General features: G+C 41.2%; 1 long non-coding RNA gene and 1 other non-coding gene across 2 annotated transcripts; both read left to right on the plus strand.

The window, feature by feature from the left end:
• Window positions 1–343: 343 nt before the first annotated feature.
• LOC109498381 lies at window positions 344–14,357 on the plus strand. The gene is made up of 3 exons (XR_002155185.3): window positions 344–452; window positions 7,876–9,146; window positions 14,189–14,357. It is a non-coding gene; the product is annotated as an uncharacterized LOC109498381 (long non-coding RNA).
• A 12,164-nt stretch (window positions 14,358–26,521) lies between these two features.
• Window positions 26,522–26,627, plus strand: LOC111559917. The gene has a single exon (XR_002741386.2). It is a non-coding gene; the product is annotated as a U6 spliceosomal RNA (small nuclear RNA).
• Window positions 26,628–27,831: the final 1,204 nt, after the last annotated feature.

The following is a 27,831-nucleotide window of genomic DNA, read 5'->3' on the forward strand; positions in this document are numbered from 1 at the left end:
ATCGTGACCTGGCTGAAGTCCCACGCTTAACCGACTGCGCCACCCAGGCGCCCCAAGAGAATGGTTTTAAATATGTGCACTAATATGTCCAATGGAAAATTGTTTTTAATAATTATAAAAATAATTGAAATAACTGGTAAATAAATTATAGCTGGTCAACTTTATAGCTATTTTATACTCATTAAGGTTATATAAATAAAGACTATATCAAAAATATGTTAAGTGAAAACTCTTCTATAATTTGGCCACAGGGTAATCCTAGGAGGTAATAATATTACCAAGGGTAATAATAGGAGATTCTTTTAGCTGCCACTAGAGGGAGTACTAACCTAGAGTTGGGTGTAAAGAGGCATCTGGAGCCCGCTGACCGGTGGCTTAGGGCTCAAAAACCAGAGAAAAACCAGAGGAAAAGAGAACAAGAGGTGGCGATGGTATCTACAGACATGACGGAGGTAAGTCCACAAGCGAATCAGAGTACTCAGGGAATAATTTAAGAATTACCAAGGATATCTCTCTCCTGGGAAGTAAATGCTTCTTGCTACCCCTTTTCTCCACCTCCACTGAGGCAGAATATAGTTGCAGATCTAAACTCCAGTTTAGTTTCTCCACCTCTGCTGAGGCAGAATATAGTTGCAGATCTAACCTCTGCTTTCCGATCTACGACAACAAAGTTGATTATTTTGGGCCCTGACTTTTAATTTCAGTTGGTTAAGAAGTTTCTGAAGAAGAAAGAGATGCTATCGATTAGTCCTTCTCAAAAACTACCAACACTGAGCATTTGTCCCGGGGCCTGACAGAAATTAATGCCAATTAACCATTTATTGACTGAATCAAGGTGCATGAATTACAAGTGGGGAAATAGCCATCACAAGGGTATGAAAGTTTTTATAGAAGCCCAATCTTACCAGGAAATAATGTTTTAGTGCCACTCTCTGTGTTAACAAAAATTGCAAGTAACTGATATAAAGCCATTTTTTTTTCAGATTTCATAAAATCTATTCATTTCAAATGATTGTCCAGAAAATCTACTGGCTTAACTGTTTATCTGATGTCTCCATTATTTCAGATTAGAAATCTGCTGGGGACAGGATCCAGTTGATGGGGAAAAAAATGTACAGGTGGGAGAGTTTCTGAGAAATTCAGCTTGGCAGAGGGAGAATGCTGATAATAAATAAATAAGAGAGCTGCAGTGGAGGACCATTTAGAGGAGGAAGGAGAGAGTTCTAACCATCTCACTGTGTATTCCTGAAAGTGAACAAAACACACTTGTATTTAGTGAGGATACTGGTATGGCATTGAGTCAAGAATGGGTCAAATCATATTCTCTATGAGTCAATAATAAGAATGAGAAGACATTAGGGGCACCTGGGTGGCTCAGTCAGTTAAGCATCCAACTCTTGGTTTTGGCTCAGGTCATGATCTCACACGTTCATGAATTCGAGTCCCATATCAGGCCCTGTACTGATAGCACAGAACCTGCTTGGGATTCTCTGTCTACCTCTCTCTCTCTCTCTGCCCCTTCCCTGCTCCGCTGTTTCTGTCAAAAATAAATAAATAAACTTAAAAAAAAAGAAGAATGAGAAGATGTTAAAAAAATTAGAAAATATTTTTATCATAGTTGAGATTAAAAAAGGTTTTAGTGTTCAGCATGCTAAGTGTCAGCTTTCTGGAATACTCCTTTGCAAGAATACCTTTGTCTGTTTATTGCTCCCCTAAGAGAAGGAGTCATCAGAACAAATGCGACTCCAACATTTATGAGCTGAGAGTTGGATATTTTGTTTAACTTTAATAGGCTTATGTATCACCAAGTGGAATTCACTTTTCAATGTTAGCTTCCTCCAACACAATTCATTTTAAGAGAACAGAAAGAAGGACATTGTCTTTACAATGATTGCTATTGTTTTCATTAAAGTTTTAATTTAAGTTGGCACAACTGGCATATGAAATTCAATTCTCTTTCCGGAAGCCTAGGGGTTCCTGAACTAATGAGAAAAATCAGAGGTATCTAATATGGACAGAATCAGATAGCTGTTAGGAAGAAGAAGATTTTATATAAAATGGAAGGTGGGAAACATAATATCAGTACATAAAACGTAGTGCTATGTATATTTACTGCCCACCTGTTCTTCAAACACTGCTCTAGCCATCTTAAGAGAAGTAACTCCAAATACCAATGGATGTCGTTAAAAAGCAAATGTGATTCTCCACGGACTAATAAGTTTGAGAAACACTGTGTTAAAGCAAGTGAGGGTGTCTTTATTACCAGGCTTTGCAGCACAGTCAATGAGTTAATAGGGACTGGAAAGCCCTTGGCGGGGGATATGGTATATAGGCCACGTTTCCCGAACTCATTAGGTCATGGAACATTTTTCCACCGAGGAGCATATTTTGGGACCAGTGTTTGGCAGACAACACATTGGAAAACCAGAAAGCCAGGCTGTCAAGGATACTAAGGCAGTGAAGTCACAGGCTTCCTGGTCTGAGGCTCAGGGTCAGCAATGAGGTTGAGACAAAGACCCAGTAATCACACTGAGAAGAAGAAACTGTGCGTGTTCTTTCTGAGCTTTCAGCAATGTTTATTGAACAGAAATTTATTTTTATTTATTTTTATTTTCTTAATGTTTATTTATTTTTGAGAGAGAGAGAGAGACAGACAGAGCATGAGCAGGGGAAGGGCAAAGAGAGAGACAGAATCCGAAGCCGGCTCAAGGCTCTGAGCTGTCAGCACAGATCCCTTCACAGGGCTCGAACCCAACAACCACAAGATCATGACCTGAGCCAAAGTCAGAGGAAGCTTAACAGACAGAGCCACCCAGGCACCCTGAACATAAATTTAAATGAACTAAGTTGATATTTTCTCAACTATGGATTATACGTTTTAAAGATCTCATTCTCTCTCTGTGCCAAGCATTTTACAAATATGATATTTAATCTCATAGAAACTCCACCAGGTGGGAATTATTTTTCTTATTATTCCTGAAACCGATGTCTAGAGAGAGAGTCTCCTGACAGTCTCGGTATCCCCTCCATGGAAAACTTGGGATCTGATCCCACATCTTCCTGACTCTAGAGCTCTATCCATCCCCACCTGCCAAACAGTGGTATTTTTTTTTCTAAAATACACTTACACAATTAAAACACATTTAAGTATAGGAAAATACAGAAATACCAGGCCATAGGATGGAGCCATTCAGGTATGACAAAGAGAAGATTTCTTTGCACTGAGGTTTAATATTTAACTCTAAAACAAAATAAAAAAAACAAACTCTAAGGTCTGTTTTCCTAGAAAATGCCAAAATAAGGAAAAAATAAAATCCATAATATTGATACACTTGCAATCAGCCCATAGAAAGAAAGAGAGGAGTAGAATACAGATACTGATGAGAGTCTAGATACATATCCAGTCACCTTTCCAAACTTTGGTCAATGTCTTCTAGCATTTTTTTTTACTTCTTTGGTATATTTGTTCTTCTTAAATACCAGCATCATATTTGAGTTCAGAATACATCTATATTTATTTTTCAGCTTATTCTCAAATAAAATAATTTATGAGATAAACTCACGTGTAGATTTCAAGTGTGTATTATGCCCATTTGCCATTACAAGGTCGAATTTCAATCACTTTATTCATCAGGAGATTGAAAATCTAAATTTTAAGTGCTCACAAGCATTCAAAATCTATGCTTCAGTTTCTCTGTAGCTGCCAACCCCTGATTTAGTTGAATAGATGAGGTGAAAGATGGAAGGGCAAATAAAGGATTTGGGCAAGGAGAGATTCAGTTTTTGTTGAATGGAAATTATTCTGTTTAAAATTTTTTAAAATATTTATTTATTTTTGAGAGAGAGAGAAAGAGAGAACAAGCAGGGGAGGGGCAGAGAGAGAGGAGACACAGAATCTGAAGCAGGCTCCAGGCTCTGAGCTGTCAGCACAGAGCTGGACATGGCGCTTGAACTCACGAACTACAAGGTCACGACCTGAGCCAAAGTCAGGGGCTTAAACAACTGAGCCACCCAGGCACCCTTGGATGGAAATTATAAATGTCCTTTAAAAGCTAGATTTTCAATATGTTTATATATGCTACAGGGGTATTATTTAAGATCTGCACCTGGAATCTAAAAACCTCTGACAATAATAATGATAAAATGAGATCACAATTTTGAGCTCAGTGCTTAACACACACACACACACACACACACACACACACACACACACAATCATCTTAAATATGTCATATTTTGAATTTTCTACCATGGACTGGAATGTTTTATGGTTTTCAAGTAGGCTAAGTGCTAATACCTAAAGCCAAAGAAAATCCTAAGATCTTGCAAGATTTATTCTAAAACCAATCAATCTGCAATCAATGCCTTTTCAGTTCAACCCTTGTAATACAAGCAAGGCAGGTTGTTGTTGGAAGACAGAGGAGATGAAAGGAAATGAATTTAGCCCGAAAATTTGCTAAGATAATAAATGACCATATTTTCCAGAAACTTAGCTGACAATTAGCATTCCATCCTTGATCCAGGAGAGAAAAGTGCATTGCAGCTGTTTTATACATATCTGTATCTGTGTTCAGTAAAATGTTAGGTGCTTTAAATCTGCTTATGCAATGTTGGCAAGCAGAGACTTTTTCCTTTATTCTAACTGTGAATACTAATAGAGAATTGGTGCAAACTCTAGCTTAGGAGGTATAGATCCTCACATTTTCCACTGCTGTCTAAATCTCTTTTACATTCAGCTCCACTTGGAGAATGTTTCCAATCCCAGTTTCAACCAATGGGTGGCATTATGTGGCCTGCAGTTGTGCGGAGGGAAAAAGCCATTTAGAAAAAGGCAAACACCTTTTTTTTTTCCTACTCAGTTGATTTTGCTGATAAGTAAATACTCAAAACATTGCATAGACCAAGATTCACCTTCTACTCTACTTCTCCCCAGAAGCTGTCTCTTCCTTCTTCTTCTGTCCTTTCCCTGAATTCTTAGGCCTCTTTTTTGTCCTGAGACTCATTTATTACCTCATGTTTTCTTCTCAAAATATTGCATGAGTTTTATCTGTGCCTTCCTGTCTTGCTGGATTCTCAAAGTGTCATAGCCTTGTTCTTAATACAAATGCTCACACCTCTCAGCACAGTCCTGGATGCATGAGGGCCTTTGATGGCCACTCTTTGGTTTGATTGCTTATTCCTGGTTCCCTACCAGCACAGATTAGTCCCCACCCCCTGCCACCATCCTCCACACACATGCCAGAGGCAAGCTAACCTCCAAAAGGTATTTCTCCTTTGTTTTTTGTGTAGGACCCAAATCAGACTTTGAGATCATGAGTGATATGTCACTTGTATGTGTTGCTTAGCCCACAGGGTATGTTTCAAATGCTTATAGTGCGTGCACACGCACACACTGTCACACACATCACTTGGTATCTGCTATTCTCAGTGTCTAAGAACGTATCCACCCTGCCTTGGTAACTAGAACCTGGTTTTCACATCAAAGGAAAATCTCTGAAAAACACTAAACCAGGATTGTATTTTTTTTCTCCTAAAAACCATTTCCATATTTGAAAATGAAGAGAAATTGCTTAAAATAACCAATATAAAGGGCCAAAATCCCCTTTCTTGGCAGTATTCTGATGATCAAATGTTGGTCCATCAGTGACTACCCAGGAAAGGAGAAGAAAGGAGGAAAAGAAGGTAAATCATGGAGATTCTGAAAGCCCACAAGTTGGAAATCATCTCTCCTGGTGCATTCGGTACTCTGCCATAATATTTACACAGTGCTTGTTACATGCTGGGCATTGCTTCAAGTGGGTCACAAGCATTAACTCATTTAGACCTCACATATGCTTATGAGGATAATGATAGTACAACTGAGGAACTGTAGGCCAGAAAATGGAAGCCATTTGCCCAATGTCACAGAGCTCATACCTGGCAGAGGTGAGGGTGAACCCAGGCTGACAGACTCCAGAGCCTGGCCCTCAACCACTGAGCTATAAGTGAGGGAGAGAAATCCATCTGGAGGGGAGAAAGCTGGTCAGTAACATCCACCAGATTCTAATCCTATCACAACGGTGCCACGAGTAGAGACAACAGATGGTAAAATTGTATATTTTAAATAGCTTTTATTGACCAAGACAAAGACCCTTCCTAGGATGTCCATGGAAATTAAACAGGCCTTGCTTCATTTGTGGAACCAGAAATCCTGACCTACAGGCACTAATGCTCCTGGCCAGTCCAGGTCATAGGGCTTTCCACTGATTGGCCATCAAATGAGCCAAGGAAATGGAAGTCAGAAGATCTGCCCCTTTTTACAGACTTCCTGTTGTCCACCCACCCTCAGGGGCTTGTGTTGCCTTAGTAGGGATGTGCCCATCCAACCCTAGGCTCCTACCCACTTTCCTTCATTCCACGCCTGTGCCCAATTGCTGATCAGCCGCTCCCCCTCCCGGGTACAATTGACAGTGCTGGGTTTCTTCTCTTGACACATGGCATCAGAATCCACCTAACAAAACACTCAGTCACCACTGAAACTTCTCTTAACTGTCTTTCTGCCCACACCCAAAATATCACTAAACAGTGCCAATTCAATTTCCTAACTAGCTCTTCAATTCTTACCCTTCTCTCCATCTCCATGACCACTGTTCTGGCCCAGGTTCTGGTATCTGTGTGAGTCACAACTCTCCAGAAAAACAGAACCCATAGATGTGTACATATAGAGAGAGACATTTATTTTAAGGAATTGGCTCATGCTATCGTGGATACAGTCAAGTTCAATATCTGCAGGTGGACCAGCAAGTTGAAGAACCAGAGAGGCAGCAATGTCCTGGTTGAAGTTCAAAGGCCACCTGCTGGCAGAATTTCTTCTTGCTCAGGAGAGGACAGTCATCTGTTATTTAGGCCTGATTGGAAGAGGGCCACCCACATGACGGAGGGCAATCTACTTAGTCAAAATCTACCGATTTAAATGTTAATCTCATCCAAAAATGCCCTCACAGAAACATCCAGAATAAAGTTTGGACACATATCTGGATGACATGGTCCAGCCAAATTGACATGAAATTAACTATCATACCATCTTTCACCCAAATTACAGCCCCTTTATCAGCTCCTGCCTCGGTCCAACCCCTCTGAGCCATCCTCCATAAGGCATCAGGTGACTTTTCTAAAATGCAAATCTCACTATATAACAGTGGGCCAGAAATATCTTAAGTGGCCCTTCAAGACCTAGAGTGGGGAAAACATCTAAATTCATTAACATAGCCTATCGGGCCTTTAAATAAGTAAGCAACATGATGACATTTTTACAGTTTGCAAAAACATCTTCACATCTATTTGCTCATTTAACCCTCCCAAGAAAATCACACTTAGCAAGCCCTAGAGCCTACGGTGCTAACTGCCTATGATGTTCTCATGCTCCAAATGCACTGAGCTGCTTGCCGTTTGCCATGTTTGCCCTGCTCTCTAATCTTCTTATTTGCATATGCTATGGTATTTTATCTAGAATGACTTTTTCCATATTCTCCATCTTGCAAAAACAAAACAAAAACAATTGCTCCCCCCCCCTTCTTCATTTTCCTTTTGTCTTTTGTTTCTATCAGCACCTAGCAAAGCCCAGCCCCTATTCGTTCCCTGCAAGGCACTCTCCAGCCGTGTATTCAGGGGCCAGAAAACTACATGCTGAGAACCAAGTCCAGCCCATTGACTGTTTTTGTAAATCAAATTTAATTGGAACACAGATTCAGTCTTTCATTTTCTATTGTCTATGGCTGCTTTCAAACTGCACCAACAGAGTTGAATAGTCACAACAGAAGTATGACCCTGAAAGCCCTAAATATTTAATATCTGGCCCTTCATAGTATAAGTTTCATGATCTCTGCTCTGCTTCAGGTATCAAGTCAACCACACATCCACAGGAGCTCCAGGACTCGTGCCTGTGGGGTCCTAGAAGAATACCATGTTCCAGCCCTTGTTCTGGGAGAGCAGCCCGACAAGAAGACTGTTCTGCTGGTTGATGCTATATTTCTTTTATGACGATTTGCTGCCGGAATGGTACTGGCACAGTGATTTGGGGTGACTCTCATTCACATCAGACAGAGGATAAGTTCAGGGCTCTGGCTACCAATGTTATACCCCTTGTCTTGAGTCAAGTGTATAGCCTGTGCACTGCCTCTTGTGGATCTGTGTTTCTACTATGGTACTTTCTGTAGTCTAAAGCACCCAAGAGAAGTGGGGTGGTAGCAAAAAAACTCTTACCATCTTTTCCAACCACTACATTCCCTAACTCTGGTACTGAGTGGAGTACGACCCCTTCCACAGGCTCCACATCATGTGCCAAGCAATGGAGGTACCCATTTCCTCTGAGGGCTTTCCAGACTATTGGTCCACAATGTCAACTGGTACTTCAGTCAATATCCTTTCTTGCCTCTGATCAACACGGTAACATCGTGCTCTCCCAGACTGGTCCTGGTTGGTTTCCCTAGTACAGCAGGGTGAAGGAAGGTCATTCTTTGAGTGAACAGAACTGCTCTTCTTGCTCTGCCCACAGTCCCCTACCTATCTTTACTGATTACCATGTGTGGAGGGCAAAGGTATGGTTAACAATGAAAGAGATCACTTTCAAGAAATGCAGTGATTATGGACTAAAGAATTCAAGAGAAGACGTGGTTGGAAGATGTGTCATCCGACATTTATGTTACAAAATTCTAAACAGCACATTTCACATGACCAAAACGCAGATTATCAATTACATTTTTCTGTATGCTCCGGGGAAGACGTTCATTGATGGTCATCATCAACAAAGCACGGTAACAACCTTTGAAAGAGTCTCTGAGAGTCAGTGTTTGGGAACAGCATAATGGATGGGTGATGCAGTGTCATGAGTAATGTTAGAGCCAGACTTAAACGAATGGTGTTAGGGAACTGCAGAGATAAGAAGTTCTATGTTGCTTCAATCCCAGCAGATTCTGAAGAGCAATGGCATTGTGAATAGCAAGTACATTGCTATCTTTTTCTCATCAGTAGAAGATACAAAGTTAGCTTAGAATGGTGTGCTAGACAAGGAAGAACATAAAGAGTTGATTCTGGACCAGAACAGAACTAGGTGGTGCCTGGAAACTATGAAGAATCTTCACATGTCCTGGTTGGATAATAACAAATATGTAAGTACCTTTTCTATACTCCTCATTCTAAATCTTCATCAATAAATCACAGTGTCTAACATGAACCCATGCTTAGTATACTTTTAATCAAATTGCTTATATAGACAAGGGTCTTGCAAAAAATACTTGCATGTTCTCATTCTGCAATGATCTCTCTGACTGGAGGGATATCATACTCTGATTAATCATGGGAAGGTCAAATGCCCCAAAACTGAGCCAGGCGGTGGCGTCAGCTGCATGCAAAACATGGGAATGAGAGCCAGGGAGGGATCGGTTCCCAAAGGAAAATCAAAATCAAACTGCTCTTCCCAGAACTGGGGAAACAGACACAGCACGGGCTAAAACAAACAGATGTTCATCTACCTCTTGCATGGTAAGTTAGTGTCATCACTATCCTCTATGAGATGCCTAAAGAATGGAAAAGCTGGGTCATTTGTCCAAAGTTCCATGCAAGTCAGGGACATAGCCAAGAGATGAGCCCACATTAAATCTGACAAGCTAACTCTTCATCTAACTTGGATCGTTTGCATTGGGTAAGAACTGATCAAATCCAGGACCTTATATCTGGCAAAGACTTTACGTCAGAAGACTTGGAATAATTCTGACTCCTTATTTCTATTAGTTGTGTGATGTTGAACAGCTTAGTTAAGCCCTCTGAATCTTGTTTCTTCAGGTCCAAAATTTGGGATAGTAATAACTTCCTTGCAGCATTGACATTAGCATTAAATGACAGTGTACAGAGATGACTAAGCTTTAGTAATTACATAGTATAGTATAATTGCTACTCTAGTAATTATAGCAGACATAAAGGACCTTGCATTTTATTTATTTTTTAAATTTTTATGTGCCATGCACTATTCTAAATGTATCATAAATATAAACTCAATTAAAAATTAGTGGATTCTCTTTTATTAAATAAGTAAACGAAGGCCCAGAGAATTTCAGTGACTTGCCCAAGGTCACAAGCTAGCGAATGGGGTGCCAGGATTCAAACCCAGGCAGTCAGGCTCCAGAGTCTATTCTCACATCACTACACTCTACTGTCTCTCAGGAAAAGGCAGCTATTATTATTAATAAGTAGCAGCACTTTATTGCCATTATTATTATAGATGATAAGACTGAAATCTAGAGACACCAAAATAGAAATAAAGCTAAAAATAAATCCTGGGTCTAATGTTTCCCAGTCCACTGCTCTTTCCAATATGCTGCCCCATTTCCTACTCAGAGGAGAATTACATTAAGGAGAAGTAGTAGGATTATGTATCTGCTGACAAAGGAGATCTTTCATACAATTCATCAGGTATCATTATCAGGGAGAAAAATAATTTTTTTTTTCCATGAAAGATTCTAATGGTGGGTAAATCAGTAAGAGAAGGCGAGTGGAGCTTTTCTTGCTTTCTAGATGGACGCAGGAAACAGACACAGATCCAACCTGCCCCAGGTTTGGGAGTCACTGTGCCAATTTGTAAACACAATAACAGTTTTAGGATTCTATTCAGAAAGCACATTAGTGGCCCCAGCAGGTGCTAGAGGCTGCAGAGAGCTGGAGAATGCACAGCGGAGAAGACACAATCTTGGAAGTTAACGTTGGCCTTCAGATCTCTCAGGAATTGCAGTTTTAACAGTTCGACAGCCTCCTCTGTTGAGCTGTTAAACAGAGCTAAAACAGAGTCACAGACTGCAGGCGAAACCCCGAGGGCCAGGCCACAGTTTCCACGTTCTCGTAGAATTTCCTTTCCACTTTACTTTAAAGAAACCTCACCTCCCCTGAAGCTCATTTAGACCAAAGCATAAATCAAGCATCTGTAAAGGGCCAGATTGTAAATATTTAGAGCTTTATGAGACATGCAGCCTCAGTCCCAACTGCTCAACTCTGCCATTGTAGCAAAAGCTATGAAAGAAAATACATCAAGAAATGGGAGCAGCTGTGTTCCAATAAACTTTATTTATAAAAACAAAAAGTGGACTGGATTTGGCCTGGGGGCTGTATGCAGTCTACTGACAACTGGCATTAATCCTTCTTCCACGTAGGCTCCACCCACTCGCTTCTATACCTGCCTCTTTATCACCAGGGTTTCCCCACTGAGCATCAGTCTGAGTTGCCACTAAGTGCTAAGCACCGAGCTTCCTCCCTTTCCCAGCCCCTGCTGTCTTCTGAGGGAACTTCATTCAAGCAGATGAACTGTCCAACAGCTTGGCCTCCCTGCCTTGACCTGTTTAGATTTAAGTATCTTCCTTCACTTCCAGGTCACTTTAGAGAACCACATCCACACCTGTCAGTGGCCAGGTGCTTCACCTCTGATTTTTAACTGTCCGTCTCTGATCCCAAACCCTCGGCCTTCCTAACAACCTTGCACCTCCTTTCATCTCCCCTATGTCATCAGTCCCTAGGCCATGCTGACAGAGTAGCCCTGGCCGCATGTGACTACTGAGCCCTTAAATCCAGCTGGTACAAATTAACATGGGCTGTAAGTGTGTGTGTGTGGGGGGGGGGGGGGGGGGGAGGCTGTGTGACTCAGTCAGTTGAGCTCCCAACTCTGGATTTTCACTCAGGTCATTTTTTTCACTGTTGTGGGTTTGAATCCCACATCGGGCTCCATGCTGATTGTGTGAAGCTTGCTTGAGATTATCTCTCTCACCCTCTCTCTCTCTCTGTGCCTCCCCCACTCTCTCTCTCTCAAAATAAATACATAAACTTAAAGAAACATGGGCTTTAGGTGTAAATTCATGATAGATTTCTAAAACTTGGTATAAAAAAAGAATGTAGGATACCTGAATAATAATTTTTACATAATTACATGTTGAAATTTTAATATTTTTGAGACATTGGTTAAATATATTTTTAAATAAAAAGTCACAAGTGAAAATACATACAGGGAATCATATAAAATGTCAGTAGCAGTTGCCCTGTTGTTGGAATTATGAGTGATGTTTTCATTCACAGCCTTTTTCCAAACTTTTGACAATGAGCAAGCATCATGTTGATAATAAACTAGAGTGAATTAAAGAGAAATAGCTGAAATCAGATACAACCCTACATCTTGCCTGATCCTGCAGAATATGCTAAAATTAACCACATGTGGAATTCATCTCCAAGAAAGTACAACTTCTGAACTATTTAGGAACTGATGATCGGTAGAAATAATGCGATCCCCCAGGATTTCATGTTATTTTGTAACTTAATATTATTATGCTGAGCATAATAACAGCACAGATGTATAAAAATACAGATTTCGGGCGCCTGGGTGGCTCAGTCGGTTAAGCATCCACCTTCTGCTCTGGTCATGATCTCACAGTTTGTTGGTTTGAGCCCCGCGTGGGGCTCTGTGCTGACAGCTCAGAGCCTGGAGCCTGCTTCACATTCTGTCTTCCACTCTCTCTGCCTTTACCCCACTAGTGTTCTGTCTCTCAAAAATGAATAAGAACATTAAAAAATTTTTTTAGAAAATTACAGATTTCAAGATGAAGAAAAACTTGTTTTATTTCTAATACATAAAAAAGGAGTTAAGGAAAGGAGTAGAAAGAGAAGCTCCAACACTTGCCGTGGCTATACGTCTCAGCTGAAACCCGGTCAGCCCTGCACCTCTGCTCTTGGACAGCCACCAACATTCTGTCCTCTTAGCCACTGCCGGAGCTGGGGGATGGGTGGGCAGTCAGGGCGGTGCCACCAGAGAGTGCCGCTTATGTGCGACCCCAACAGGGAGTGACAAGGCCCCACAGTTCTCTGCTCACCAGAAGGCCTGAAGTCAGTTCCTGCAAGGGAATCCTGAGACAGCATGATTAGGATTCAAGTGCTCTGGGTCCATATCTTTTTTAAATCACTGAGGATTAGAAGTTCAGGAGGTGTGGTCCCCAGATGAGAAGCATCAGCATTACAGGGATCTTGCAGGAAATGCAGATCCTTGGGCCCCACCCCAGACCTGCAAAAAATTCCTCCTGTGGGGGGGGGGGGGGCGTGGGAGCCATCAATCTATGTTTGAACAAGCCACTTGGGGACTCAGACGCACATGCAAGTCTAAGAACCTCTAACCTAACTGGGCAGCTTTGGACAATTATCTAATCCCTCTGAACTTCAGTTTTCCTCCCTGGCCAACTGAAGATAATAAAACCTAACCTCAAAGCCTTGTGAGGATTAATGAAAAGCTGAGTATCGAGCACAAAGGAGCACTCCATGAATTGTACCATCATTTTCCCCCTCGGATTCTTAAAAACTCAACATCATCTGTGCACACTTTCCATTTTTTTTCTCCCTTAATACATTTAATTCTTTGCTTAATGGAAACAATAAAGGGACATCTCTGCTAGATTGAATAAAATAATATATTAGATGCAGATTAGCAGGTCATTATGGTAACATTGTTTCTTGTTACAAAAAAAAAAAAAGTCATATGGGCAAGTGGAAAAAATCCTAGAGTCAGACCTGGGGCACGTGCTCCAGCTCTAACTCTGTGCACGTCCCCTTCTGTACGAAGCCATGTGGAATGACAGAGGAGGCAAAAAACATTGTGATTAAGATAACTCAGGGTTCGTATCCTACCTCTGCTATCACACAGATCTGCAGGGTATATTTCGAGCCCCCAGAACACTCATGCACATACAGGGCTGTGCAGAATTCCCGGGGTGCCACCTCCCTCCTTCCCTGTGCCCTATTAGCCTCATCTTTGTAACCAGGCAAGGAGATCAATGGGATCTTCCACCATGAAAATCAAGGAACAGGGAGAAATTGTCCCCTAGACTTCTATATCATTGGGTCATGCTTTTAATCTTAAACCCCTCTCCTCTCATGTCTGCTTGGGATGTCAACCAACTCTGCAAATGGCAGGTTCTCCTAAACTCCCTCTGCCATCCAAACCCAGACAAAGAGGATGTCGCTGCCCTTACACAGCTTCTAGCAATCAGAAGGCAATGGCACCCGTGCTCAGATTAACTAACCGGTGAAACACACAGCCAGAGAGCCCTGAATGACAGCTTGCTGTTCTATAGATACTCTGTAACTGGTCCACGTGCCGCACACTGAACATTAATGACTCTCCTTATGACAGGAGACGGGCATGCTCCATGAGACCACAGACATGCAAGGCCACCATATTCCAGGACTCCATCTTCACCGCTGTTAAGAGTGGTCTTCTGGGGGCGCCTGGGTGGCGCAGTCGGTTAAGCGTCCGACTTCAGCCAGGTCACGATCTCGTGGTCCGTGAGTTCGAGCCCCACGTCGCGCTCTGGGCTGATGGCTCGGAGCCTGGAGCCTGTTTCCGATTCTGTGTCTCCCTCTCTCTCTGCCCCTCCCCCGTTCATGCTCTGTCTCTCTCTGTCCCAAAAATAAATAAAAAACGTTGAAGAGTGGTCTTCTGATGCGTTCATTTCCTTGGTTGCTGTAACAGATGACCACCAACTTGGCAGTTCGAAACAGTCCGATGTTCAGGCCTGTGAGGCCAAAATCAAAGTGTTGAGGCCAAAATCAAAGTGTCTGCAGGGCTGTGCTGTCTCTGGAGACTCCCAGGGAAAGTATGTCTCTACTTTTTCCAGCTTCTGGAGTCACCTGCAGCTCCTACTTCCTTCTTCAAAGCCAGCACTGTGACACCTGGCTTCAGTCCTCACATTGCCTTTTGCTTCTGTGGACAAATTCTCTCGGCTCCCCTTGAGGACATAATGGTAACATCAAGTGACTACCCAGACAGTCCAGGACCACCTCCCCGACTCAACATCTTTAACTCTGTCACATCCACAGAGTTCCTTTTGCTGTAAAAGTAACATTCATAATTACAGGGATTAGGATTTGGTTATTTGGGGAGGGGCATTAGTCCAACACATTCAGTGTCACATGTCTTTGTTATTAAGATGATAAATCTCCCTTCCATTAGGTGGAGAGTGGTAGATATTGTTACTTTTGATTCCGTCACCAGATATTGTTACTCTAATTCCATTAGCCCATAGAAAGAAAAATTAACCCTCCAGGCTTCATGCACATCTGAGAAAGGCAGGTGCTATCAAGACCCTTGGCGCCCCCAGGCAAGTCAGACACTTTCCATCTGTGATCTCAGGCTTTGAAGAATGAGGAAGACTTGCTGAGAAAACTAAATGAGACAACATATAATAAGAGCCTATCACGGAGCTTGTGGGGTAATAAACACCCTGTCCCTCGTTTTCCACTCTGGCGTGATTCCCGTCTGTATAAAAAAGGAGTTGCTCAAGGATTTTGCTCAGATCCTGCAAAATCCAGCTTTCTATCACAGTCGCTCCTGAGCAGACTGAGATGCCTCCTCCATATTCCCTCACTCCAGGCAGGACTGCGTCCTGTGCTCAGGGCCCCTTTGCCAGCCTGGCTTCTGCTGTATCCCAGATGCTCCCAGCATGGTCCTGCCATGGCGCCTTTCTTTCCCAGAACAGAGGAAGACATCCAAGTTCACTTGCTCCTGTTCTCTTTTCCTTTCCTCTCCTCCCTGCTTAAACCTACTTCCAGAAATATTTGCGGGAGGGACATAAAAGATCCTCCCTCCCATCTTTACGAGATAAACAAATGCTAAGCGAGAAACCAACCCCCTGACTGAATAGACTGGCTGGCTAGAGACGTGTTAGTTTTTGCTTTGTTATTCTTTTGTTTCCCTTTTCTCTTCACACAACCAGGGCTCTTCATAATTTCAGAAGCTGATAAGCACACACTTCAACAGAGACTATTATGAGAAACAAATGGTTTCTACTGGTAAGTTGTATAAACTCTGTATCTGCTCCTCACTTTCCAGCTTCCAGACTGGCACTCTCATCTGTCCTCACAACACCTTTAAAGAAACTCAACTACCTGCCTAGTGTTTTGTGGGTGCCAGAAACAGAATTAGGGTTTTACACGTATTTCCTACAATCCTCGATCCTGTCACTAAAGGGACACGGGCCCTGTGTTCCAAATGAGGACACTAGGCTCAAAACTGTTAAAAGACTTGTTCCAGTTCCTGTGGCCCAGTAAATGCAAAGACTGGGCTTCTCTGGCTGACAGCACACCAGACTGAGACTCACAAGACCCGGTTGCCGTCACCAATATCACTCGGTCCAGGTGTGGTAGTTAGAAAGCCACACTCTCTTCCTCTTCCAGGGCCTGAGTTTCCAGCTCTGACTTTCGTCAGGATGATCTCCATTTTCCAAAATCAGAGCTCCGTGGTTATGAGTCTGTCATGGTACAAACATGCAGACAGAATGGGACAGCAAAAACAAAACAGAACAGAACAGAGCCACTTCACGAAGGCCTAGAAAGCCATTGCTCTACACATCCCGCCCACCTAGGGGATCAAGGAGAAAAATGATTGGGAAGTGTCTTCCTCCCACGTCCAGAAGCTCTAGAAGTATTTTGGGCAGTGGGAAAATGAAAAGAAGGAAGGTAGAAGGTTGGAATATTGAGAAGGGAGGGAACAAGATGGCCAGGAAATGGAGAGAGAAGAGCTCACCAGGTCGGGGAGAGCCTGCAGGCCTGGCCAGTGCTGCATTTGTCTCGGAGCCAAAACCAGAGAGAGATGTGCGCTCAGGCGTCCTCATGCCAACAGACAGACACACGCACGCACGTGCACTGGCACAGGGACACATGAATGCTACACACACACATTTCACTTTTACAAATAAGTGGGTCGCTTCTGAGAGATGCTTACAAATGCTAGCACACGGCACTTCTAAACAGCCTGAGGGATCGGAGTGCTCTCTTCTGTCCCTGCCTGCAGCTGTGGTGAGTCGGACTGTGGCAGGAGACGGCCTCAGAGATGCTTGAGCCACCCCAGCTGCCCAGGCCACATATGCTTTGCACCCTCCTCACTCACACAAGCAGTCTACCTGCCTTTGCTGGCTCACAGGAAGTGGGATAGGGCAACGTACTCACCACCCTAGGAATGAGAATAGCTGAGTTGACCAGACTAGGGCTAAATTCATTTTCAAATACGGTATTAGTTAGCTACAGTGGTGTAAACAATGACCCCACACTGAGTGGCTTGAACAACAGAAATGTGTTCTGTCATAGTTCTGGGGCTAGAAGTTCCAGATCAAGGTGGCAGCTGGGTGGTGCTCCCTGGGAAGCATGTGGGGAGGATCTGATCCAGGCCCCGCCCCCAGCTTCTGGTGGCTCCTTGGCTCTTGGTAATGTGCAGTGTTGCTGCACATTAGAATTATGGGGGCACCTTTTAAAAAATTCTGCCCCTGCCCCAGAACAATTAATCGGCCTTTCTAGGGATGGAGCGTGGGTATTTGAAACCCCCCTGGACAATGCTGACATGCAGCCATTTTGAGAAGTGCCAATCTGCAATATTCCCTAGAGCTGGTTGAGGGGACATGGTGGGTGTCCAAGGCATCCCCCTGTCAAAACACACAAGCTGACTCTTTCTCCTTGCGGGAATCTGTATCACAGAATTGTTCACAAATGCTCACAGGAGGCAAGAAGCTGGCTATAATTCTGAGGACAACCGCTACAGTTTCAATTTCCATAATAATCAAGAACAAGCATCATTTCTCCAGGAAGTTGTCCCTGACTCTCATGGGCTGAGTTGACTCTTCTTCCTCTTCACTTGGGTTTCCTCCTAACATAGCACTTATTGTGTTCCTGTGATTGTCTGTCCTCCCCGTGAGGCCGTGTGCTTCCTAAGGATGAGGTCTGTGTCTTGATCATCATGCTAAGACACATGCTGGTAACAGGGTTTGTGAACGTTTTTGCATGAATGGATGAATAAATGAAGAAGTGAGTGGATGAATCAATGTAATGATTCATATCAGAAAATTCAAACCAAGATGTTAGTAATGGCTTATTACTAGAGTAATTTGGAAGAAAGACATATTTACCATTTTGCCAAGAATATGCTTTATTTGATTTTATTATCTTGATCGCAAGAGTCCTCATTTGACACCAAATTTAAGAATATAGTGAGTACTGCTCACTTCTAATAAGGTTACACTTTCTGGAAAATGTACTTTCAAACACAAATGAGGGGAGCCTGGGTGGCTCAGGTGGTTGATCATTTGACTCTTGATTTCGGCTCAGGTCATGATCGCAGGATCGTAGGATTAAGCCCCACATTAGGCTCCATGCTGAGTGTGGAGCCTGCTTGAGATTCTCTTTCTCTCGCCCTCTGCCCCCCGCCCAACTCACTCTTGTGCTCTCTCTCTCTCTCTCTCTCAAAAACAAACAAACAAACAAACAAACAAACAAACAAACCCATGCCCAAGACTTCAGACTCTTTTTCCGCAGAACCAGTAGCTTTCCCTTCTGGAGTAAGAAAGAGAGCTCAGACATTTATGGCAAATCATGAAGGACACAGGATATACCCAAAACAATTTGTTGTCAGGGAATACTGTTAACTAAATTATTCCAATTGAACTTTTATATGTATGGAAACAAGGCTTTGCACAAAGACAGGATGATAAGCAAGATAATGTTCTAGAATCCAAACACATGCTTCTAAAAAATAAGAGGAGGTCCTTAGACAAATCTGTATCTGCTTTTTCTTCCTGTAAGCAGGCACCACTAACACAGGGCAGGTATTATGCCCATTTTTCAGGAAACTGAAATGCAAAGATGCTTAAAAATGCAGAGATCTATCCTTGCACTAATTTATTCAGAAAATGCATTTTCACCAAATACTTGCTATGCTTTGGGGAGGAAAGAGATGTTAAAATAAAGCCCTTACTTCAGAGGAAATTTCATTCTAATATGGGAGAAAGAAGAATGCTCTATAGTTGTAATATCATACAGGATGTTGCTCCTGCAGCAAAATGCTCTAAGTATAATGTGAGAGTAAATTAAAATGGAGAAATTGGTCATTGGGAAAGTGATATTGACCAGATGTTCAAAAAACATTAGGCTTTGCTAGGTAGAGATGTGAAGGGAGAAAATGAAGACATGAGTAGGGTTTAGGTGAGAATGACCATAATCAGCGTAAGAAGCTTGGTATTAACTTTAAGGGCGACTGTGAGGGGCCTCTGGGTGATTTAGTCAGTTAAGCATCTGACTCTTGATTTCAGCTTAGGTCATGATTTCACAGTTCATGGGATTGAGCCCTGTGTGGGGCTCTGTGCTGACAGCACAGAGACTGCTTGGGAACCTCTCTCCCTCCCTCCCTCCTCCTCTGCCCCTCTCCCGCTCTCTCTCTCTCTTTCTCTTTCTCTCAAAATAAATAAGTAAACATTAAAAAAATACATAAAAGCAACAGGGAGCCATAGAATTTTTTGAGAAAATTTTTGTAATTTAAGCAACACTGTAAGAGAATTAATCTCTGAACAAAGTTTAGGGTAAATGAGCAGAGAACACTGGAAGCATGGAAACCAGAATCAGAGACACATTCAACTATAGAGTTGATGGGGAGATGGAAAGAAAACAGTATCAGAGGCATGTGATGAAGGACTGATGGGAAGTTCCAGGCCAAATTGGCACCTGAGCACAAGCATTTGTCTCTCCACCTTCTAGCTATCCCTCCCCCCACAAAAAAAAAAAAAAACCCATGAATAATCCTGTGAGAACAAACAGATATGAAGAGACAACAAATCTGCCAATAAAATGGTGAAAACCAAATTTCTAGAAGAATCTCCATTCTCCATTTGCAGTTATCACCACTTGAAATCTCTAGTCATTAGAAGAAATCTAACAACATGAAGAAAATAAGATTGAGATAAATGGGGAAAATGATTCCATAAAATAAAGATAATTTAAGATATTAAGAAGGAAAAACTGCTTTTAATAGTATTCGTGGAAAAATTCAGGAAGGTATTACAAGATGGTATAAAATTTAAACAGACAACAAAAGAGAACTCTTGGAAATTAAACTTAAAGTCAAGGTAATCTCCCAGAAAATAGAGCAAAAAAAAAAAAAAAAAAAAAAAACCTTAAAAATTGAGAAAAATTAAGAGAGATAAATCTCTGTTTAGGAGGTTATAATCAGGCAGGGTTTAATCAGGCAAGCAGAGTTACCATGAGCAACAGGATAAGAGATTTGTTGTGGGTAGTAAATCTCACACAGTTTTATGAGGAGCTGGGGAAGATAGGGTCCAGGAGTTGAGGGGGGTCACCCACAAATCATCTTGAGAACCTAACCAGGCTCAGCTTACCAATGGGACTGCAAAGAGAAAGTCCCCGGGCGACAGAGGTGGGGCGGCGTTGTCTATGGCCAACTTCCATTTGTTCTGTGGGTCTGCTGCTAAGGATCTGGTGGAGGGCTTGGGGCTTCTATTTGTCTACATGGTCAACAGTCAGAAGTAAGAACTGGAGCAGAGAACAGGTACAGTATGGAACCTCCTGACCCTCTGCAACCTGTCACCACATCTCCGCATGACAACCTTCAGAGAGCAAAGTCTGCTGTTTCACACTGGTCCTCCAGGTCTCACAGAAACGCCTGTTACAGCAAATCTAACCTAGAACCTCCAGGCAAAAGAATTCAGAAGTCGCAGCCCAACCAGACCAACATAATACAAACCACCCATATCTGACCTGTAAAAGTGAAAGGGAAAGAACACAGAAAACAGACTAGAGAAAATTATCACTACTGTAAAAGGGGAAAATGAGAGACACACATCTTCAGATTAAAAGAGTACCACAAAGGCCAAGCAGGCTGTACTTTTAAAAGATCCACACCTAAAGCACCTTTGTTAAATTTCAAAACACTAATGACCAGCACAAGCTCATAAATGCTTCAGGAAAAAAAATAAATCACATGCAAATGAGAACAACTCTCACTGAACATCTTAGCAGAAACACTGGAGGCCAGAAGACAGGAGGGCAATGCTTTCTCTGTCCTCAGGGAAAATTATTTGGAACCTAGGATTCCACATCCCAATCCAGTGCAAGGGCCAAGGAAGGGTACTTAGATATGCAAATATCAAACTACCAGTAAGTGCATTTTCAGTGTATCCTTTCTGAGGAAATTATTTGAGGATACTTTCTAACATAATATAATGAAAGTCCAAGAAAGGAGGTAGATGTGAGATCCTTGAAATATGTCTCTAACCCATGTCCCAAGGAAAAAAAGTTCCAGGATGACAGTTTCACAATGGAGATAGAAATTGATCATGTCCAATTAAAACAAGTCAGTGGCTCCCACAAAGCTATTCTTTTCAGAAAAAGACACATTCTAAACGACAGGTAGAATGAATAAAAACATAGGCAACTTCAATGGAATGTAGAAGAAAGAATGTCTGGGGCTCCTGGATGGCTCAGTTGGTTGAGCGTCCAACTTCGGCCCAGGTCACGATCTCACGGTTTGTGAATTCAAGCCCCACGTCGGGCTCTGTGCTGACAGCTCAGAGCCTGGAGCCTGCTTCAGATTCTGTCTCCTTCTCTCTCTGCCCCTCCCCATTTGTGCTCTGTCTCTCTGTCTCTCAAAAGTAAATAAATGTAAAAAAAAAAATTAAAAAAAAGAATGTCTTTTCTCTTAATAAAAGGATGATAAGAAACTATTTGAAAAGGAAAACTGGAAAAGTCATTGTTTAAACATGATACAAACTGAAATTAATAGATTGCATTGAAAGTGGACCCATTGGACCTGATTGTTAGAAGCATTCTCTTTGAAACAACAAATAGGCCACAGAGAAGAAAATATAGCCCAGACCGTTATTAGATTTTGCATCGAATACTATTAAGGTAAGAAAATTAGTATGTTATTTATTTGTTTTTATTTGTTTTTTTATGTTATTTATTTGTTTCGTTTATGTTATTTGTTTTTAAGTATGTTATATAAATGTTCAAAGATAATCAAGGAAATAAACAAAATTATAGCTTAATAACTATCAAAAGTTGGGAATAGAAAGAAGACAAAATACACCTGCACTGAATATCCACATCTTTCTAGCAAGAGGTAAATAGACACTTTTTTTATTAAATTTTTTTACATTTATTCATTTTTGAGAGACAGAGACAGAGTGCAAATGGGGGAGGGGCAGAGAGAGAGAGAGAGAGAGAGAGAGAGAGAGAGAATCCGAAGCAGGCTCCAGGCTCCAAGCTCCGAGCTGTCTGCACAAAGCCTGATGTGGGGCTCCAACCTGGGAACTGCGAGATCATGACCTGAGTCAAAGTCAAACGAACACTTAACTGACTAAGCCACCCAGGTGCTCCAGTAAATAGATACTTCTTAAATGAACTTTAAAAAAAAATATAGGGCCAACCATATAGAAATAGTTCAAGAAATATTTATTAGGTGAATGAATCAGCCAATAAATAGTGGTAGAATTGTATTATGTAGAATCAGAGACATGAAGGATGAAAATAGAAATAGTTAATAATTAATATTTCCCAGTTCAAGGAAGTAGAGCTGAAAATGGAGAGGGGTTGCTTTTCATTCTCAACAGTTCTACACTATTACATTTTCAACATGTGCATATTACTTTAGTTTTAAAAAATTAAGTGATGATTATACTGTGGTTGTACAAGAGAATTACTTGTTTTTTTTAAGAAACACATGCTGGAGGGGTGCCTGGCTGGCTCAGTTGGTTAAGTTTCCAACTCTTGATTTGGGCTCGGCATCATCTCAGGGCTTCATGGGTTCAAACCCTGCATCAGGCTCTGTGTACAGAGCCTGCTTGGGATTCTCTCTCTCTCTGACCCTCCCCCACTTATGCTGCCTCTGTCTCTCTCAAAATAAATAAATAGATATAAAAAATAGAGATAGAAATAGAAAATAAGTAGAAATTTAAAAAAACACAAAACACACACTAGAGTATTTCAACATTAAAAAACATCATGTCTTCAACTTACTCTTGAATGTTTCAGGAAAACATAGGGGTGTGTGAATGTGTGTATGTGTGTGTGTGTGTGTGTGTGTGTGTGTAGACAGAGAAAAGAAAAGCAAATGTAATAAAATGTTAACATTTGGGGAAGCTGGGTGAAGACAGGAATTCATTGTATTATTTTTGTAACTTTTTTATAAGCCTGAAATTATGTGAATATAAATAATAACAATCAATTTTAAAAATATTTTAAGACAAGTTAATAGGGTATAGAGATGTTTTAACTTTTGTTGAAAATATACTTTAGGAAAATATCTAGCAAATTTATACACCCTTCAGTCTTTAAATATAATTTAAAATATTAAAACTTATAGTATAACCTTCACTTACACATAGAGGAAGGGTTTTGACTAACTGTGTATTTGCAAATTGTGGTATAGATAGATATGATAAAATGTATGTAATTTTATATACAAGTTTATACATCATATGTGTGAAAAATACAAAACATCTCTTTTCTTATGCTTTTTCTTTTAAGTTTATTTATTTTCAGGGAGAGAGCACAAGTTGGGGAGGGTCAGAGAGACAGGGAGAGAATTCCAAGCTGACAGCACAAAGCCCAGGCAGGGCTCTATCTCATGAACCATGAGATCATGACCCGAGCCAAGATCAAGAGTTGGATGCTCAACTGACTGAGCCACCCAGGTGCCCTGAGAATGCAAAATATTCCTTTTTATTTATGTATTTTTTTAAATTTTTTTAATGTTTATTTTGACAGAGAGAGAGAGAGAGAGAGAGAGCGCATGAGTGAGGGAGAGGCAGAGAGGGAGACACAGAATCTGAAGCAGGCTCCAGGCTCCAAGCTGTCAGCACAGAGCCCGATGTGGGGCTCGAAATCACGGACTGGGAGATCATGACCTGAGCCGAAGTCAGACTCAACCGACTGAGCCACGCAGGCACCCCAGAATGCAAAATATTTCTAAGTTATATCCATATTAACTAAAATCTCAGCAATAAGTCAAAATATTTGAAATGTAATATTACTTCTCCAAGCAATTTGAAAGTGGTCATGTGACTTGTATGGATCAAAGACTATATTTATTTTCCTGGGAGGAAAAAAAGAATTAAATGAAATAGAAGGTACAAGACTGTAATCTGAAACAAATTATAAAACAAAATGTAGACACAGATAACTACTGAAGGAAGAGACAAGTAGAATGTAAACGCTTATATAGTTTCATCACAGTGTTAGCAATACAAACCAGTAGGATGGGAGAAGTGCTGGTTTGGAAAGGAGAGTGATAATTCAGTTGGGAACCAGCTTCATCAAGATATCAGGGGACATCCATGCGGAGATGTGCAATAGTCAAGAAAGAGTTAGCACCGGAGAGATACACTTTAGAATCATTCACAAGCATTGCACAATAGTTATAGTTGTCAAAGTGAGGAAGACTGAAGAGGAAGAGGCCAGAGAGAAGAAAGCTGCCTGAGAACAAGAGCTCCAGAAACTTCTCACCTTGGGGGATGGGAAGAGAAAGAAAGAAGCTATGAGAGGCAAAAAGAGGCCTAAAATGTCATCACTTCCTTAGGGTCTTGGGAGGAAGGGAGGGAGGTTTTGTCAACCAATTCAGGACACGCATAGAAACACAGAGTCTGAGGACAAAGTAAAGACTATTGGTTTTGATGAATAGAAGAACATGGTCAGCTTTTCAGTCAACTGATAACAGAGTGGAGAGAGAGGCGGCCAGATTACAAACGTCAAGTGAGGAATGAGGGTGAGGGCATGAAGGCAGTGAGGACTTTTAAGAATTTTAATGATTCTGTTGGTGGGAATGTGGGCTGGTGCGGCCTCTGTGGGAAAGAGTATGGAGGTTCCTCAAAAAACTAAAAATAGAGTTACCATATGATCCAGCAATCCCACTGCTAGGTATTTACCTAAAGAAAATAAAAACACTAATTTGAAAAGATGTATGTATCCTTACGTTTATTGCAGCATTGTTTACAATAGCCAGACTATGGAAGCAGCCCAGTGTCCATCGATAGATGAATGGATAAAAAAGAAGTGATATATGTATGTGTGTGTGTGTGTGTGTGTGTGTGTGTGTGTGTGTGTATATATATATATATATATATATATATATATATATATATATATATATCACTCAGCCATGAAAAAGAAAGAAATCTTCCCATTTGCACCTGCATGAATGGATCCAGAGGGTATTGTGCTGAGTGAAATGAATCAGTCAGAGAAAGACAAATACCGTATGATTTCGGTCCTATGTGGAGTTTAAGAAACAGAACAAGTGAAAAAAGAAAAAAAGGAGAAAAGCAAATAGACTTAAATTCAGAGAATAAACTGATAGTTACCAGAGGGGAGGTAGGTGGGATAATGCATGAAATAGATGATGGGGATAAGAGTACACTTATCATGATGAGCACTGAATAATGTATAGAATTGTTGAATCACTGTATTTTATACCTGAAACTAACACTGTATGTTAACTATACTTCAATTTTAAAAATAGTAAAAAAAGAATGATAATAAGATAAAATGTCAAAAAAAAAAAAAAAAAAGACTAGTGATTAAAGACAGGAGCAGCACCCACACAGTCTTATAAACAGAGCCCCTGAGCATGTTGAGTGCAGAACTGGGATTAGAACCTCGGTTTCTGGAACCTTCTTTGCAAGTCAATTCTGCTTCTAATTCCCCTTGGGCGTGGGTCTAATTACAACAGTGGTGAAGACAGAGCCCTAGTACTTGCTGGGATATTTCTGCTAGTCTTAAATTGTTGCCGAATCTGTAAACAGCTGCATAGCCTTTCCAAAGTGAGTCAGGGGCACGACTCTAAGCAAATCGAATGTTGATAAGACATCAAGAAATAATGAAATTCCCAGAAACTATTTTAAGTAATTCTCAATGTATTTATCCAACTGGAAACAATGACTCACTTGATATGGATAAATATTTTTACCAAATCTGTTTCTTTTGACCTTTTAATTTGAAGCCTAACTCATTTTGTTTGTTTTCCCGCTTTTAAAAGCATTTAGACTTCTGAGAATATTTAGATTTGTTATTCAAGTTTTTTTTATTGTATGAAGCAATAAACTAAAGCATATTCAGTGAAAGAGCTAAAGAAAATTTTATTGTTAGCATTGTGTTAAAGGTTATACATTTTTAAAAATTATTTCCAAATAACTAGAGCTTTCTGACTAGGTTTTTTAATAAGATATATAAGACCATTTGACAAATGACTTTTGAGTCTCTGGGGCATAAAAGTTGCCAAAAACAATGAAGTTTAGACCCATGCCCAATCTATGCAGAACATAATCTCCTGGTATTTCCAAAATATTTGAACACTGTTATCACTGAAGTCCTTAGCAGAGCAACATTTTTAAGCTATACCAAACAGATGTAAGCTAAGTCAATATTTCTTTTAAAAAGCTGTGTGAGGGGCGCCTGGGTGGCGCAGTCGGTTGAGCGTCCGGCTTCAGCCAGGTCACGATCTCGCAGTCCGTGAGTTCGAGCCCCGCGTCAGGCTCTGGGCTGATGGCTCAGAGCCTGGAGCCTGGTTCCGATTCTGTGTCTCCCTCTCTCTCTGCCCCTCCCCCATTCATGCTCTCTCTCTGTCCCCCAAAAAATAAATAAACGTTGAAAAAAAAATTTTTTTTTAAAGCTGTGTGATTTAAATCCTGCCCTTGTGCTGGCTTCTGCAGCACATAGACTAAAATTGGACCGATATAGAGAAGATTGGCATCACCCCTGGCAAGGACGACGCGCAAATTCGAGAAGTGTTCCATAGTTTTCTATCACCAGTGCCCAGGTGGCCTCCCTGTACAGGAAGCGAGTCAGATTCAGAACCATCAGGGAGAGGACTTAGACTCCGACCCGGAAATAATTCTCTAGGTAAGTCTACTAGACTCCCACCCTCCCCCGGGCTAGGTTCAGAGGGTGGCGGGGGTGAGACCCCGGAAGGCATCACCTCTGCTGTCCAGCAAATGTGGTGTTGCAGTCATGTGGGTTTTGAGTGTCACGTGTATGTGAGCGCAAGGGGATGGTTTAAGCCGGGGTCTGGGGTTTTATCAGCCATTTTTTTTCCCAATAAATAATCATTGAACTCCAGTAAATAAATAAGTAAGTAAGTAAGTAAGTAAAAATCTGGCCCTTGAGGAAGTTACTTGCTCAGTTTAGAAAAAGAAACAAACCAAAACAAGACAAAATAGAACAGAACAAAAACAGGAGGGAGAGAGAGATTACAAAGAAAGTAACGGCTAATCTCCAAGAGAAAAATCTTGTCACACACTTCAAGTTTTACTTTCTTTCCTCAAGCAAACTGGTCAGTGTTCTCTTGCCTTGGTTTTCCCCCTGCATGTCTGACCCAGCAGGAAGCATAAACCAAAAACCTATGCCTTTTGAATCCCCACCTTTTACATCTGAGCTGCAATCCTAAGGAACCAGCAGCAGACCACAGCTATATTCTTCCTAGCCTGGAGATATTTCATTTTTATTCAAATAGGTTAAGCTCCATAAAGCATATGAAGCTGTATTTTCAAATTTCAAAGAATATGGCAAGTGTGTTCTTTTCTCGGCATCATGCAATCAATATTCGACAACTTGCTCCTAAGTGATTTTGCTACCTAAATATACTCTTTTTGTGTGCAGCATTTATCCATTTGGGTGGAGTCTTTTAAATCTTTTTGTCACTGTATCGCCTTCAATTCATTCTTTAAAGCACAGAATTATTACTTTTTTGTTGCTGACAAGATAGAAAATAATTCTTTGAGACACATTATATTAAAGAACCATGTATTTGTTCCAATGCCCAGGAGTGAGATGCTTTTGAGAAATAGCATACTTAGTGACAGTATATTCCAGAAGTAATGTACAGCCAGCAATTGGAGAACAGTTATATGGCTGCCCACATCCTTTATTCATGTTTGTGCCCATCATTTGAAACTCTCCTCACATGATTCCTGCCTCACTTGTGCCTCTACCACCATCTTTGATCCA

The sequence above is a fragment of the Felis catus genome, chromosome A3, assembly GCF_018350175.1.
Source record: "Felis catus isolate Fca126 chromosome A3, F.catus_Fca126_mat1.0, whole genome shotgun sequence".
NCBI classification, from domain to species: Eukaryota; Metazoa; Chordata; class Mammalia; order Carnivora; family Felidae; genus Felis; species Felis catus.